Source organism: Columba livia, chromosome 2 (genome assembly GCF_036013475.1).
Source record: "Columba livia isolate bColLiv1 breed racing homer chromosome 2, bColLiv1.pat.W.v2, whole genome shotgun sequence".
Lineage (NCBI taxonomy): Eukaryota > Metazoa > Chordata > Aves > Columbiformes > Columbidae > Columba > Columba livia.
The window spans coordinates 134334287-134350819 of NC_088603.1; the positions used below are offsets into that span (position 1 = coordinate 134334287).

A 16533-nucleotide genomic window follows, 5' to 3' on the forward strand; every position below is an offset into this window, starting at 1 on the left:
ACAAGATGTACAATAACTGTCTGAGCCACCAGAAAGTACAATGATTTTATCATATACACGGCAACTGTGATTCGGGACACTTCACAACTTAGGGAGAATTTTTCCGAGGCAATCTCCAAGTTACTTACATTTCAAATAAGAAATATCTTGCTTGCATACGTGTTTCATTCCTGGCAGACCACCATTAGAAGATGTGTCTGCCATGTCTTATTCTGAAGGTTTGGCTTAAGTGCTCTCTGTCCTTTGTAAGTGAACTGACACATGAGCATTCACGGCTCTTAATCGATGCACGCCACAACAGCAATCATCCAAAATACATTTCTAAGACAGGTTCTTGGGAGTAGAGCTCTATGTGGTGGTAGAGACCAAGGCAAAACACGGCACTGGGTGTCTGGGAGAACTGCTCATTTTCCTGCTGTTGCCCATCTCCAGCCGACCCCTGTACCAGTGGTGCTGGCAGGAGCTTGCCTGTTCTCTGCTCGGAAACAGCTTGCAGCTCTGGGCACCATGTTCTGGCAGCTGTGCACTCCCAGCAAGGCAAGAGAGGACGGGAGCTGGCTGGGGGAGAAGCCCGTTCTCCTCCAAATGACAGATAGAGAAGCCCTTGGGCATTGCACTGAGTGGCAGGGGTTTTCTTTCTAGTCTGTCAAGGAACAGTTAACTGGAAACGGGCTGTGTAGTTTAGGCATGCATGGAGCATTATAGACAGCTCAGACTCTGAAAGACTGGAAGCAGAAATGAGTCATTTACTAGGACCATCTTTAAGATGGCAGAAATATATATTTACACTATGTAGAATTTAATCAGTGTTTTAATCAGTCACAGGTTTTTAATGGGAGTAGACCTTTGTTCTTTCCCTGGTTATAATTTTGCATCTTTCAATTCTTTCTTTGGGAAGCAAGATGAGTTTTGCCATGTGTTAAAGTTTTTTCTCCATGTCTTTGTTTTCCTTGACATCTACTTGCTCATCACATCTTGAAAACTCCCAGGAGAGGGCCTGACTTGCTTTGGGGTGGTTGAAGCACCTTACTCCTGACTATCTCTCAGTGATTCCTTTCCCTCACTCAGGTAAGGCTCTGCTCCTTTATCACTACCATTTGCAGATGGGCTCAAAATGGTATGCTTGCATGAATTTCAGGTTACCTAAGGACACAAAACTGTAAATTTTGCTGGCTAAATTATTTTGCATGGGCAGTTGAGTCATCTATGCAGCAGGGATAAAAACTGCAAGAAAAAGACAGGGCAGAGAGCTGGGGGAAGGCAGTACTATGGTAGCTACTTTATAAGATGTCCATGCTTGGAAATGGGAGACTTGGTTCTTCCACTGTTTTGATTCTGGCAGCCGCAGTTGTGCTCCCTTGTTGTATCTCCGTTTACTGTTGTCCTTCCTAGTCTTGGCACCGCAGTCATCTATTACTAAACTGATGTCCTATTTTGTAGTACTTCAGTGAAAGTTTGTAGGCAGTTGTGGGACTGACTTTGACAATGATCTGTTAAATGTTTGGCAGGGCATAAGTGATTGTTCTGCTTTGGAAGGCATAGTTAATTCTGCTCTAAATGTGTGGGAGCTGTCTCACCTTCCTGAATGCATTATGACACTATATTTTCACATTCAAACTTTTACTAGCAGTTTCTGCCTATCAGTGTTGCTTCCATCAAGTGTTTCTCACCAGATCACAAGCAAAATAAGTAATTACCTTTTCCTATTACTCCAATGTCCTTTCTAATTGTCCTCCTTAGAAATTTCTACCTTCACCACAGTTTATATTCTTTTTACTGTTGTGTTCTTTTTGTTTGATTTGTTTTGGTTTTAATCGCATGGCAATCTTCCAATGAAGTCCTGAAGTTAGGCTACATGAAATAAAAAAATCACTCAATACAGAATAAGTTTCATAATATGTATAAATGGTTAATTATGCCTACAGGTATTTATGGATTTTATGCACTGAAGTGCAGATTTTATGTTTAGTTTTGTATTTGTTTTTCCAAAGAGCTATGAAAATGTACGGATTGTGTAATAACAGATAGAAAGAAAGAAAGAAAGAAAGAAAGATGATAGATAGATAGATAGATAGATAGATAGGTAGATAGATAGATAGATAGATAGATCTGGCAGTATAAGGCTCACACCTCCAGATAAAGCATCTTACGTGGGTCTAATGGAAAATCTTGGGAGCTACAAACCATCTTGCTAATATTTCTGCTGAGAATCTGATTTAGAAAATTTTATCTTTTCCCAACTAACTGCTTAGGTGATACAAAATTATGTTCTTACATGGGAAGTATCAATGTGTTACTTACTTCAGAATACATTAGGCATAAGTCTGTTCTCAAATAGGCACAACTCCCGCTTAGATACAATTTATTAAGAATGATAGAGCAAGAGAGTAATTTAAAATAGTGTAGGAAGCATGTGGCAGTGGTGAAAATATAAAAGTCTAAGTAGAGAAGATAAGGATGAAAAACTCATGCAGAGCAATATAGGCAACAAACTATGTTCTTCAATATGAGGTAAGGTTTTCAAGACTGACAAAATATGGCAGGGTAACAACTAAGTATTCCTTCCATAATATTCAATGTTCTTTGCCTTTTAAAATTATTCAGTGAATATATTCTAACCAAAAAAAGAGAATCAAATAACACACATTCAAGAAGACCATACTCTAACTTAGTACTCAGATTGCAGGTAAAACACAAAGACTTAAAACATTTTGCAGATTATGACAAGGATTTTCCCAAAACTTTTACAGATATTCATCCCCATTGCCAGTTTCTATAAAGTCCAACATGGAAATATTATTCCTTCTTTTTTTGTAGTAACAAGAACCTTAATTCATCCAGCTTCCTGAAGCAGTGTGCTAGAAAAGAGAGTGCAGGAGTGCTCCAAGGCTTGTACGATCACTCAGAGAGGTGAGTGGAGATCGCAGAAGAACATGTAAGTCAGTGTGCTGTGTCAGAGTGAACATGACAGCTTGGCTTTAGGTCCTATGCTTGTTTGTTTTTCTGTCTGTGTTCTTCTCTGCCCATTCACCTCATCCCACATCTGTCTCTGTTCCCAAATCTAGGCTCATCACAACTGATCGTTGCCTTTTCCCTGTCAGTCAAACCTATCCTTAGTCTTGTTCTTATCCTAAAGATAATAGTTCTATTGAACTCTACTGCTCTCAGCCAACATCTACCCTGCCATCTGCTTTGTACTAATCTAATGCAATCCTCAAAAAAACAAAGCAAAACAAAACAAAAACCCCAAACAAACCCTCTTGCAAATTCCTGTTCTATTTCTCACGTGATTGTTAATCCAAAATCCAAGAATGTTCCTGTTGTCAGTCAAACCTCGGTACTGTTTGAAGGGGCTTCTGTTTTGATCTGCTAGTGAGCCTGGGCCTGGACTGAGCATAACTAAAAAGGTGTGTTAGAAAGGAATTATCTCCCTGGCAAATGGTAATTATATGATAATGTTACTTGAGTAAAGTCATGCTGGGGAGGGGAGGCATTGTCTACGGAGAACTTCTGAAGGATCATGAATTAACTTTAGCCCACTTGCTTCTGTAGAAATGGAGCATTGCTCTTTAGACGTGTGAAATGAAAGCATAAATACTTTGTGTATTTATAAATTACTGAAGAGGTTTGGGGTGATTGGTGAGTACTTTTCTCACCACTGATTTTTGAGAAGTTCCTGAGCTTCTTTGCAAAACCAGAAAGCTGTCTCTCATATCCCACTGAAACTACTCCGACCAAAACCTCTGAAGATACTTCTGCGACAAAGTCAGAGCTCAACTCCATCCATAAAATGGATGACAGTTAGAGTGACAAACATGGTTCATGGCACCAAGTCTTCTCTCACCCTCCATGCCACATTTCTTCCTTCTGCCGCCCAAAAGCTTGCATCACTTCTTGCCCTCTTCAAAGGGACTCCAGTCTTAATCACCTTTTTGCATCCACCTTATTTCTGTTCATCTCATTAAAAAAAAAAAAAAAAAATAGTTCAAGTGTCATCTCTATGGCACTTACAATGAGATTGATTTATTTACTCCGGATTTCTCTTGTCATGTGCCAAGTAAAAATGTTATATTATTTTTCTGACATCTTCTCTGGTTTTGGAAGGAATTCAGGAGGTGGTAAGAAAAGGTGCAATTTCATTGCATTTGGTTTCTGTTTATAGGTGTCTCTGGGTCTTCTCCTTATATGACCAGGGATTGTGCATTTGGTCCACTGTGCCATCCCACGTCATCCCCATCTTCAGCTTTGGCATAGTTCCAGAATTGCTCAGGTGCCTTTAAGAGCTTGAGGAAGCTGAGCAGGGCAGGCAGGCAGCAAAGGTGTTGATTAGATAAAATCAGTGCATACCTGAACTGTGGGCCTTCTTTAAATATGTCACACAATACAGCAGCCATTCCTTTCTAAATGAAAGCTCATGTTCACCCTGGACAGATTTGCATGAGCTATAAACTATCCTTTCATTTTACTGGAGAATAATGTAGCTGAATATATATTTAAGTTTAGATAATAAAATATATTCTTAATTTTCTAGTCTTTTATGTTTTATAACTTAACATAACTGATGATACCCAGAACTGTGGGGGCTAGCAATCTTCTTTGAGACAAGCGCAAGCCACAGATTTTCTCTGGCTTGGTGGCCTGCATTTAAAATGTTGCATTTAATGTTTTTTTTCTCTCTATTAAGCTTATCTTGGTTAAAATTAAATTATTAATATCTGCTAATATATGTTTACATCGAAATATTTTTTCTATTATTAGTAAGCTCTTCCTTTTGCTGAAAAATATGGTTTGTTCTATGTTTTGAACAGAAACTGAACTTTTTGTCAGGTAGTAAATTCATTACAAACAGCTAGTTATCTTTGGTATATCCATAAAAAATTAATGCAGAAGCAAACCTGTCTGAGAGGGAAGGACAGGAAAGGCTCTTTTAATACAGTTTTGTGTTATTTATGTTGAAGAGCGTGAGTTTTGTTTGTTTTTTGGTTTGGTTTGGCTTGGTTTGGTTTGTTTTTTTGTGTGTCAGACACTTTCATTTAATGACCACACATTTCTTAGCATGTTCAAACCTCACAATTTGACTGCCTGCGTTTTCACTCCTTCCTGCTGCACCACTGCACTGAACCCTGACCTGTAGAGATTAGCTGACCCGAGAGAAAAGGGTAAAAGGTAATTTGGTCTCCTAATCCTTTTGATCTAATCTTTTCTTCCCAGACTGTCAGGGGCATTACCAGAAAACGTAGAGTCTGCTAGTACTTTGTTGATTTTTCTGTATTTTATACTTGTTCTTTCCTCCAACAAAGGAGTATTTAAATATTACCTTCTGGAATGTGTATTATTGGATTGTAACTGATGATATGGTACTATAAGATAATCAGCTGTTGTTGAAGTTAAAACATTTGCTAAACTAATGACAAAACTACAAGGGCATTACTATACATTCTGAACATACACAGTCAAAAGGCGTCAGCGTGACTGAGGACTTTAAACTGGATATGAAATCAAACAATAATGCAACAAAACTGCTTGAAAAGAATTGTGCAGATCAATAAAAGACCTTTTATTTCTTTGCCTTTTATCTAATATTGCCATCCACTGAGCTACCAGTTATTGCCTTCTGGCTACAAGGGCACACACTTTGATGTCTGCACACAGTGAATGAAAGGATCTGACCACAGCAGTGGCAAACACTTTGATCTAACAGTTTTACCCAAACTGCACAAAGCATTTACAGAATAGCACAAAAGTAAATTAACTACTGGACAACAGGATCTGAGGCTCTTTGGATTCCAATTGTGTATAAGAAATATAAATCAGTTCTGAATTACTTTTAAATAAACATGGTGCATGCTACCTATATGTGCTTTTGTAAGTGTGCATATACTTCCTTTATTTCAAGAGAAGTAATACTGAACCCTGACAGATAGAGCATGAGCAAAAGTATATGCAGTTTTTAATTTCTCTGGAGCATCAGATTTATTTTTTTCCAGATTTTATTCTCCAAAAGGGTAGGTTTACAACTTTTTGTGTGTTGTTTTTTTGGTTTGTTTGTTTTGTGTGGTTTTTGTTGTTGTTGTTGTTGTTTTGGTTTTTTTATTTGCTACTTACAAGTATGTAAAAAGGTCTTATTCCTCAACAGGAACGCAGAGGCACGTAGATTATATGGTCGTACAGCAAATCAGCAGCAGGGTCCAAGGCAATGCCTACAAGATCTAACCCCATATACACTGCACTAACCAGCAATCGCCCTGTTTAAACTAGGATCTCATTTCTGTGAGGTTTCCCAAACAGCAGAAACACAAGATGCTCCCAAGCTCATCTGTATTGCAACTCTTCTGGAGTTCCTCAAACTGATATACTCACCTCCTAAACCTGACAGAACATTATTCAGCACCTTCCTAGACTGATGCCTGCACATCTTTGCACACACTTCTGTTCAACCATTCTCATCTAATTATTTATCCAGTATTGCAGATTGGAACTCTCAAAAGGTTTGAAAGGTACAAAGCATCAAACACATCTTTTTGTCCACTTGTCCCTTTAAAATCCAGGTTGTGAATTGATTTTCTCAGTCTGACCTTGCTTAAAATCCATGCAGTTGTGAATCATGGCAGCAGATAATGAAGATGAAAACCTCCCAGTTGCTCAGATGACTCCTCACATGTCATAAACAGACAACACTGTTTATCACATATATTAACCTACACTGCATTTTATCTAAGAGTTTAATTGTGAATCAATGAAACACACATTTCTAGGAGACATTTGGGCCTTTAAGGATTTGCCAATTAATTACAATCTGCATGTACCATATTGTACTCTGAACACAAACATCTGCTCTGTGTTCTAGATGTTCTGGAAACTTTGTATTTTTAGTTTGTATTTTCACCCACTTAGGCAAAAGCAATGCCATGCCAGGACTCACATGCTTCCCAGACTCTGGCATTCAGCTTTCTGTCAGGGCAAATATACATTTCTCCTCAATACCTGCGTGTGGGAGCCAAACCTTTTGTCGGACACACTTTCCTTTGATGAGGCTCTAAACAAGCTGACTTGACAAAGCTAATTGTGAAGTTTACTCTCCTCTTGCACTTTACATTAGCTACACTATTGCCCAGTGACTAGATGTGAATAGTTGCTATAATAAGCCATTATTTCTGCAGAGACTATTTGGAGTTTATCTTGTGCAGAGCACCAGAATAGAGGGCTGCATGTGCTTTGTTTTACTGAAGCTTTTAAGTTGCTCAGTGAACTGTGATCTTTAAAGAAGCTTGACTTTGATAGCTTTATGTCCTATCAGATTTTCATCAAAACCAGTGCTAAGCAAGGATCCCATTACTGTTCAAATAGCTGTGTTAATGAATTATAAGCAATACAAGATGACATGTGTCACTATTTTTTCCTTCTCTTCTTCAAATCTCAGTCTTGAAGCCCACCTTCAACTCCAAAGCCTTTGGTTAGGGAAGGGAACTCCAAAAGGAAACCACAATGTCACACTCCCTCAGGTTCATCCCCATTGTTAGAGGACTCAGCCTTCAGCCAAGAGTGATACCAGTTAATACCTGCATTCACAAAATTTACTATTGTTTTTCCAGGCTTTCAAAGCCTGAATGCAACTGGATTTTCAATGTGCTAAATTTGCTAGAAGGCAGCAGGATGGATTCTGGACGTGCCTTGGTGTCTGACTGGGCTTGTAATGGCTTTTCATACATTTGTCTGTAAAGGGCTATAAAGTTTGAAAATTAGTACCATGAAATACTGGGAGTGGAGCTGTGTGTGTGTGTGAAGGACAGGGAGAAGGACATAAATGCCCACAGAACATATTTGGAATGCAAGTTTAAGAACAAAACCAAAAAAGATGTGTCTGATTATGAAAAAAGACCATTAAAAATGAACAAACATACCACAAACAAGCAAACAAAAACAACACAAAAAAAAGGTTCTCTTTGGTCTTATGTGCTTTTTTTAGGACACAGAAGGCAACTTGCAAAGATCGTAACAGTCATCACAGTGAGTTCTCTGGCAAGTGTCTGCAGTTTTGTGAAATGGGCTGTTTTTCATTGATGAAAATCTGCTGCTCTGATTCATCGTCATGTAAAGGGTTCCATCCTGTTTAAATATAGTTATTATCCAAAGTACAGTCCTAAGATGGAGTTCTGTAGTGCCTAGTAGCTGGTACCGCAGGGTCCAGGCATGGCTTTCTACTCCTTCCAGCTGCCCAAGGGACCAGGAGACCAGATGCTGGGACATGGATTCTCTAGTGTTCAGCCAAAGGGAAATTAGCACATTCAGGCACAACCAATGTGTTTTCTTTGTCATTGCAGAAGATAACTGTGCATTTTTAGCTTTGTGTTTGGTGATCTTTAATATCAGAAGGGACTTCCAACAGATTCTCTCCCAGAAGCCTGTACTCAAAAAGCTTCAATAAGCAAAACAATACTGAAAGAGCATTTTCAAAATACTGACCCCAGAGAGTTCTTTCTAGAATAATTTAACATAGACTCTTTCCAAAAGTCATATCTTTGTTGTCCAATTCAGCTTCAAACTTCAATATACCATAGAGTTGCCATAGACTAAGTTATTTAACCTACCCATTCCTTGTTATGTCACTCTTCTCACTAAACTGAATTTACTTTGGGTACATTTATTAAACACTCTGGCTGTAGTGAGAAATGAACACAGCAACGTTAGCAAGGGAAAGGGAAGGGATTTGAGAGTACGTGATAAAGACTGAAACAGGTCTATATTGAAACAAGTCCAAAGATGAATGACAAATTCAGCAGAACAAAAATAAGTACTTTGACTACGTTACTACAAGTGCAGGTCACCTTGTAATCTAGCATTTGGCTAAACTGTGTGCTTTTCTCTCTAATGGAATACTAATCTGGTTTAGTTGTAATTAGCAAAACCAGCCATCACTTAAATAAGAAACACTGAAGATAACTCACATCAGGCCTTCTAATTATGGCAATGAACTTGCACAGCTCTCTTTAATAGCAGCTGTAACTATTATTCAAAGAGGTTTTAAAGAAAACATTAACAGGCAACACATGCATGCCATCAACCATGTGCACTCTCTCAGGTGCAGCCTGAAGGGCACTTGGAACATCGCGTTTGTTTTTCTGATCTGTATCTCAAAGGGTTTGTAATTTGTGGGCTGCCCGAGCAGCAGAGCTCGCCAGGGTCAAGCTTTGTCCCCATGTTCTCTGGTGTGTCTCCTGGGGAAAGCAGGCAGCACTGCCCAGCCAAACCTGCTGCTTGCTGGACACCAAACACAGACTCAGATCATTTTCTAAATTGCCAGAATCCAGCACAGGCTCTCTGACTATTTTTTATTTTTTCTTAGTGAGAGCACACCAAATGATCTCTCAGCAATGACAAGATTTTTATGGCTTAAAATAATTATGCACTAGTCTCTGGAGCTTAATACCTAGTATTTAATAGTACATTGCTCCTTACCTTCTGGCCACAATACATCTACAGTGACTCCCTCATGACAGAGTGCTGTAGACATTCATTTTAACAGCAGAACTCTTACACATTACATAACCTACATTCTTCTCAGCACTGTCCCATGAAATTAACTGCCTGGATAATTGCAATATTGCATGGAGTCATTAAAGTGCAGTTTCAATTGGTTCAATCAATACAGTGTTTCACTGGGAGAAGTGGAATATTAGTCCAAAACCTGAAGTCTATGATGAGATTGTCAACTATTCCCATGTCTCGTGTCCAGTAAAAATTAATTTTGTCCCTTTGAACACTGATGTTCACCAATATCCTTGGAAGATCAAAATCCAAATTGTCTGCCATGTTTCAAATATATTTCTGCTGACACATCAAGCACGAGAGACTTTTCTCAAATACGTTCACTGGCTCATAGTAATGGAAGAAAGGAAATAAACTCTTTTGGCACGTGCATCTTTTAATCATATGAGTTTGAAAATATTTGAATCCACCACCTCGAAGCACGGCTCGTGGCATACAACAAGCGTGTGTCCTGAGAGAGGCTCAGCTCTTGTTCCAAAGTCCATGGCTTAGGCCCATGTATGCCAAAGCTGTAGGTCTGCGGTAAGATCAGAACAACAAACAGAATTCCCATAAAAGTTTATTACACACCCTGTTTTGGCTACAGTGAACTTTGGTAAAAGGTGACTGTAATAACATGTTCCTCGGGCCACATTGTTCTTGTACATTTATTCATCTCACTTTTCCCTCCTTCCTCTCTGGAAATGCTCTGATAAGTGTAATGAAAGATGCTCAGCAATTTTAAGAGCAACAAGTTATTCTTATCTGATGTGAAGACACAAAGATACTTTCTCATCTGCGAAGAGATAAAAGCTGAAATATAGGACAAGATAGTGCCAAGTACAAAAAAACCCATACAATTCTATAAATTTGCATGGTGCTTTTCTCAGAGAGATGACGTACTGTAGCTTTTCAGGGGGATCAGGAAGGGCTAGGATGGGCAGCAGTATGGTGCAGCTGGGTGATAGCACTGACAGAGAAACTTATTCCAACAAACATTAGTACCTCTCACACCAAAGTGCAAAAGGCTTCATGGGCACAGCCCTCTCCAGTCTGCTGCCCTACAGTCCTTTTCAAAACCTCTCCTTCCAGCAGGAATATCTATAGCTAGATCTGCAGAAAAGAATATGGACATATCCTGGTTTATATTTATCATTCCCAAGAATAGGTCAAAATCCCACAAAACCTGAGATCCATACCAACATTCAGCTCTGAGAAAACTGAACTTAACCCAGATTTTGTCTAGGTTTAAGGGGAGCTGCTAGTGACACCTGATTCTAGCTAGGTAGGTAAAACTTACCCAGAGAAATGAACTCAGACTCAGTTTAAATGGGGAGATGATTACTATTTCTGTGATAGATTACATGTGGCCATATTTACGGAAACAAATGATCTGCCATTTAATCAACATGAAGTCTTATAGTTTTACAGTTTTAACTGAAATTATGCATGGAAACAACATTTCTCAGGAAAATTTATTCTTAACACTCTTTAAATAACTTGTGATAACACAAAGTAAACTCTCAGAAGAAAAAGGTAAAGTGTTAATATGATTGGTATACTAAAATAATGCTATAATTTACATTAGTAGCTCTGTTATTCTAGTAGAAGACAACAGGTTGTTGTGACTACATCAGCAAAGCATGATTTGAAGGGAGATCTGTTTCTTTCAGCCAATTGGTGTAACTGGGAGAAAAAAAACAACCAAACAGGTACAGTCTAGGCAAAACTCCAACCTTCGGTTTAACACAGATTGAAAAAAAACCAAATCAACCTGCACTGAGTTTAACTAGGTTATGTTAATGAGGTAGACAATCTGAAAGAGAAGATGCTGACATCTGTAGAGAACAGGGGAGTTTAAGAAAAGATCAGAAAAGGGAAAAGGAAAGAGAGAAAAATAATGATCTTCAGTGGAACCTTAAAGTCCCTGCATTCAGACAGGGGATGGGGAGGCTAAGATGTGTCACAGAAGTAACAGCTCCCCTCTGTGATTTTGAATCTCATCACAGTAATGATCTTTTTTTCCTACATTAATCTCTGGAAGGTGCTTCATGTCTTCCTTCAGGACCAGAAGAAGTTCAGAGACGCTGTGTTTTGTCTGTGAAAAATGCAAGATTTTATGTTATAGTTTTTACAAAAAATCACTTAACTCTTCCTACTGGAGAAAGCCTGATAAAATCAAATTCACTGATAAATGCTCTGTTTATTAAAAAATACTGATCTGAGTCAATTATCAAAGGGAACCTGAAACTGGAAGATCCTGGGGATTCACGTATCAATGCAAATGATTTACTGTGTTAGAGCTGGAAGGTTATTTCACAATATCTCAGTGATAAGAGATGTCAGTCTACATGATACTCACTATCAGGTGAATACTGGTACAGAATTCATGAGTACCCAACATCACTGGTTAAAACCCAGCCTAGGCATGGCAGTGCCAGGCTGAAGTCGCCACAGTTATCTCATCCTTGTCATGTTCCCATAAAATCTGTGAAACATTGCCTAGCCTAGCACCCTGGGTGGAGGGTTTTTTCCCCTCTTGAAGCAAGGTTAATACAGAACGTGGTTTCCAAAAGCAGCTTGTGAGAGACAGTCCTAAGTGACCCTAAGACAAAAGGGTAGGAGCCACATTGAGCTGCTGGTTCTTGAGCCATAGGGAAGTGGCAGCAGAAGTGTTACAGTGATAACAATTTGACTGTGCGGAGAAGGATGGAGCAGTACTTCTCTCAATAGTTTTGCAAGTTCATTTCAGGAAATCCCTACTGTCTGAGATGAAACATCATCACTTGCTGAACTACAAAGTCAGTTTTCCAATATAGTGCCGGATATCCTATCTGAAGATATCCTGTGGAAGCAGGATGAGCATGGAAGAGACGGAGTGAACAATAAGCCTGTTTGACTTCACCTTGGAGTCACCCTTTAGAGAATACTGCACTTCAGGGAGTGTTTCTAATGGGCTACATAGGAACAACCAGTTCTCAACAACATAGTATTTGCGGAATAAGAATGATCTAATTAACCTGTGTGTGGTAAACAATATTTCTTCCAGTATAACAGTAAAGATTTAGAAAGCAATACTATTTACAGTTACCTTCACATGGAGTATATTTTTTAAAAGTATTTAAACCCATTTGCACACACATACATAAAGTAGAACATCTTTTGATCTAATCTACTCACAACAATTGAACTGATCTGAAAGCATGGTATTCCTGACTTCCTAAAAATAAAAACTGACATTTAACTTCCCTTCCTTTTTTTTTTTCCCTCTCTCAGACGATTGCTGTAGACTCAACATCTCCACACACTGGTAAGCAGAACTAGGAACAAAATGTACATTTATTTTCCTTTTTTTTTTCCTGAGAAAATACATCACGCTAAACTGTTTTGTAAGAGGTAAGAACATGACACTATTCTTCTTTACATTGCATAAATACTTGCTCTGCTATCGCATATTTTAAAGTGATTTTCCAGATGAAAACATTGGTAGCAAAGAAACATACAGGTTTCCTGTATAGAACCAAATTGTATACACCAAATTGAGTAAAACTGGCAATATTTACATAATGATACAACTTGTTTAATTAAAGCAGATGAATTGGATATTTTATTCATGTTGTGAGGGACATTTTTGACTTTCACTTACGTAGTAATTTTTCTCGAGGAAAAAAATTCCTGAAATAAAGCTTTTGTCTTCTCTCCGGGCCTCAGTCTCCTATGATGGTGCCAATTTGAAAGTACAGAAGAATTTTCTTCTAAAACCCCTGTTTGTCAAGTATTTTCACAGGCATACTAGTCCTTGGTTTTTATAAGCATTGTATTTTTTTCTTATATTGTTTCTACACTGAGAAGTATCCAAGTAGGGCAGCTGAAAAGTGCCATCTGCTGCCTCTGGGAGAAATAGCTAAAGCTGAGCAGTTGCACCATAACTGGAAGAGCAAAATAAGTTCTGGCGTGATTCTTCTCAGAACACTACAGGAAAGATTAGGAACTTGAGAGGGGACAACAGCACTTTCTCAATTTCTGTGCTATGTCAGACTCACAGGTTTTTATTTGTAGCAGCAACAAGATGTTTTCCACCAGGAGAAATGCACTTGAGCAGCATTGACGTTTGTCACAGAGTGCATCATTTGGTACATCATGTTTGTGGCTTTAAAAACCACTAATTAATATGGTTAGCTATATTTTATGTGTTCATGTATGCCTATGTATTGGTATACATACACAGATCACCCACTCTGTTGCTTTTTTGGCTTTGGCATACTGGAAGTAATTTCATAGGCACTTCTTTAGCACCACAGCTGAATTAAAGACAGTTGTCAGACATTAAAATTATAGACATAAAGCTCAGTCCTTCATCTGTTTCCTCATTCTTTTGTTCTAAAGCTCCTTACTTCTAATGACTTTTAGACCTCATTTCTACACAGCAGACAAAAAATCCTTAGCTTGTATCCCCATGAACTTCAGAGGAGTGATCCGGTTATGGCTGTGCCGGTTCACTCAGAGGGTACCTCTACCGAGGTTATTTTTTTAATTTGTTCCTGCTGGTACACTGACATCCTAAATCTGCAAAAAAAATCACTTTTCCTTCTTATTCCAGGAAGAACTGGTATCTGCTAAAATAGAAGCTGTATTGCCTTCAGATTGTGTGAAGGCTGGGTGGCAGCACACTAAACCACTGCAGTTATAATCGTCTTCTCCAGCTCCCTGAAAGCTGGAGGACTTTCCAGTTCCTAAGGATGATAATGAGAAGAGGAGGAGGCAAAAGAAGAAACAGAGGAAGGTTGTTGGGTGCAGCATCACTGCAGGACCTAACAAAAGAACCTGAAGTCTCCAAATTAGGAAGTGTTCAAACTGACCTAAATCCACCAATTTGTATACTTGTGTTTTGCCAGTGGCTTATTTTCAGCCACTTTGAACATATATTAAGTCTCAGAGAGATATAGTTGACAATTAATTCCTATTAGGAACATATTTATCAGGCAACATAAAGACTCTGAAAAGAACTGACCATATGAAACAACTTAATGAGAAAGTTTGGTTCTTATATGTAGACAATTATCAGCTACTGCTTAGATCTTGCTCAAAAATTTGGTGATGTTCAAACTAGTGGATTACTTTTCTTACAAGAGTCTATGTTTATTCAGTTGGAAGGAGCATGGGACAGCCCACATAATAAATCTTGAGAGTTTTTAATATTTTGGGCAGACAGTTCCAAAAAAATACATTATTTTTTAGCTTCACCCCACCATACACTATTTTATATACTTCACACACTGCATCATTCCTTGAAAATATACCAAATATAGAAACGGAAATAATGATGTTTTCCAAATAGTCTGTTGTGTTTGTGCATTCCAGCTGAATTCAATTGAGAGTTCCCATCCTGTAAAAGATAAAGCTACTTATACTGCATATGATGTGACAAATACTTCTTGTTATGGTAAAGGGACTTGAGACGTCACTGTCAGTTCAGCTTATTTTTCCCACGGTGGTTGAAGTGAACCTGATCTACCTCATTTGGGAAGAAGGTGCTTAGTAATTTAGTGCCTTGTAGCTGAGTTTCAGTATTTGCTTCCAACTGAGGATACAATAATACTTTAAGTCAATTTGTCTAGTCTAACTTATAATCACACTTTCAACTAAATGGAACAGCATATACAACAGATAGATAAGTCTCATAAGAAAAAACATTTGAAGTTTAGATGATGGCTTCATTCAAATTATAGAATTACAGCATTATCTGTCTGATACCCATTTCTGAAAGAGATCTTATGGTATATAAAATGATAGAATTCAATCTGTGATCTCTTTAGATGCTGAACTGTTTTTATTTCCCCCACTGCCACACACTTTTTCTTATATGTTTTTATGTACTCAGCATTTCTCTTAATAGCATAGCCCGAAAAGTATATTTAATGTGATTAAAATTTACAACAGCAGAGAAAGGTAAAAAACACACCCTTAACATTTCTACATATGCAATTTAATCTGGAAACAAGTTGGACACAGTTTTTCTTGGCTCAAGGAATTAAATCAAGAATGAGATCAAATGACAGCTGATTTTTGTTTGCTTTGTGACAAAAGAAAAAAAATATTTTAGTTGATAAAAAATCTAGATGTCACTGAAATTGTAACATCAACTACATGTATCAATGAAGTGTAAAGCCATTTTTTCTCTTATTTATCTTGCAGGATATTTGTTACAGCCATAAGCTGCTTTGCAGCTCTGGACACATGGATTCATAGAATCATTTCAGTTGGAAGAGACCCCCAGGATCATCGAGTCCAACCATAACCTAACCTAACTCCAGCACTAAACCATGTCCCTATGAACCTCATCTAAACACTTTTCAAACACCTTCAGGGATAGTGACTCCACCACATCCCTGGGCAGCCTGTTCCAATGTCTGACAACCCTTTCCGTGAATAAATTTTTCCTAATATCCAATCTGAACCTCCCCTGATGCAACTTGAAGCTATTTCCTCTTGTCCTATCACTTGCATGCCCTTGCTTGTCCTATTGCATGCTTGTCCTATCACATGAAGAGCTTTCCCATGTTACCTGATAAGCCAAATTACTTATCTCCACAATTCTTCAAATAAATTTCCCGATATGCCGATGGGTATAGGAAAAGATTCATTACTCAGTTGGTGAATATAAAAAAAAAAGTGATTGTTTTGTCAAAATTAATAAGTGGTCTACAAATAAAATTACAAGTGAGAGAAAGTTATATTGGTATATTCCTCATATGAACAAAATTTAAAGACATTTGTAAATACACTCCAGTATTACTATTAATCCATCCCACAGTTTGTATTTGACAATGAGGTTACTGTAGACGTTCACTGAGAGAGACCTGCAAGAAAGTCCCTTGAAATATGAAGGAAAATGAGACTTTGTAGATAATTGTTTTGTTTTGTTTTGTTTTGTTTCATTTTGTTTTGTTTCATTTTGTTTTAAATGTCATCCCTTGCTGGTTAGGTAAGGAATATTGTATGTGCTTT

At 38.1% G+C, this 16533-nt stretch overlaps 1 long non-coding RNA gene across 1 annotated transcript; it reads left to right on the forward strand.

The window, feature by feature from the left end:
• Positions 1-366: 366 nt before the first annotated feature.
• Positions 367-16164, forward strand: LOC110355609 (uncharacterized). Its single transcript, XR_002408395.2, has 4 exons — positions 367-1068; positions 2818-2910; positions 12802-12835; positions 15721-16164. It is a non-coding gene; the product is annotated as an uncharacterized LOC110355609 (long non-coding RNA).
• Positions 16165-16533: the final 369 nt, after the last annotated feature.